A 1009-nucleotide genomic window follows, 5' to 3' on the forward strand; every position below is an offset into this window, starting at 1 on the left:
GACAGCACTAAAATCACACAAATCACTGCTGCATATGTATGAGTACAGATCTAAATAACACAGTATAATTCAGTTAGTGGATTGTGTAATTTATTTAAAACCATCAAACATGTTGATTTGTGCTTTAAAGGTAAAGGAATATGTAATATTTCCCTCGTATGTGTGAAGGAAGGAGTTCGGCTGGCTGAGGCTCGTGGTACTTTATTCAATATTCCACAAATGATAAACACTTGCGCCAACATTAAACTTCAATAACTATATCACAGTATTCTTGTAGCACATGCTTTTTGTCGCTAGTTCACCCAAAAATGAATATTAAGTCAGGTACTCACCCTTGTGTTGTTCTAATTGCTGTATGGCCTTTTTTCTTTTTTTGGACCACAAAATATGTGCTAATTCATAAAATGGCAGTGGACAGCACTCAGCTTGAAGCTTTTAAAAAGACATAACATTTTTACAGAATGGTCCCATGGGACATATGTCGCATATGCAAAGTTTTCTGTAAGTGAAAGCAATGTGTGTTACTTTGGTAATACAGGTCGAATGTGTTTTGGTAGTACTGTGTTTTAATGTAAATGGTTTATCTTTATGCAAAACAAAGCAACCTCAGTGTCTGATCGCAGGCCTTCCCGCTCCTTGTGTTCTCTCCAGCACTGGAAAGCTGGTCCGCTGACATTGAGTCGTAAGCCTTCTTTTTTTTCCGAGGATTTTTTATTATTATTTTCTAGTTTTTTATATAAATATCTGCCATCTCTATCTTTCTGTCATCGGCTAATGTCTGTCCTGTGCACTAAGCACTCTCTTGTCCCCATCATGAGTAGACACGCCCCTTACTGATGACTGGTTACAAGTTTGTTTTGTGTGTGATTGTTCTCTACAGGTTGGATTATTGTGGTGTCACAGATGAAGGTTGTTCTGCTCTGGCTTCAGCTCTGAGATCAAACCCCTCACACCTGAGACAACTGAATCTGACTGAGAATAAAATAGGAGGTTCAGTGAATCTGCTGTC

This window comes from Carassius gibelio, chromosome B9, assembly GCF_023724105.1.
Source record: "Carassius gibelio isolate Cgi1373 ecotype wild population from Czech Republic chromosome B9, carGib1.2-hapl.c, whole genome shotgun sequence".
In the NCBI taxonomy this organism is placed as follows: domain Eukaryota; kingdom Metazoa; phylum Chordata; class Actinopteri; order Cypriniformes; family Cyprinidae; genus Carassius; species Carassius gibelio.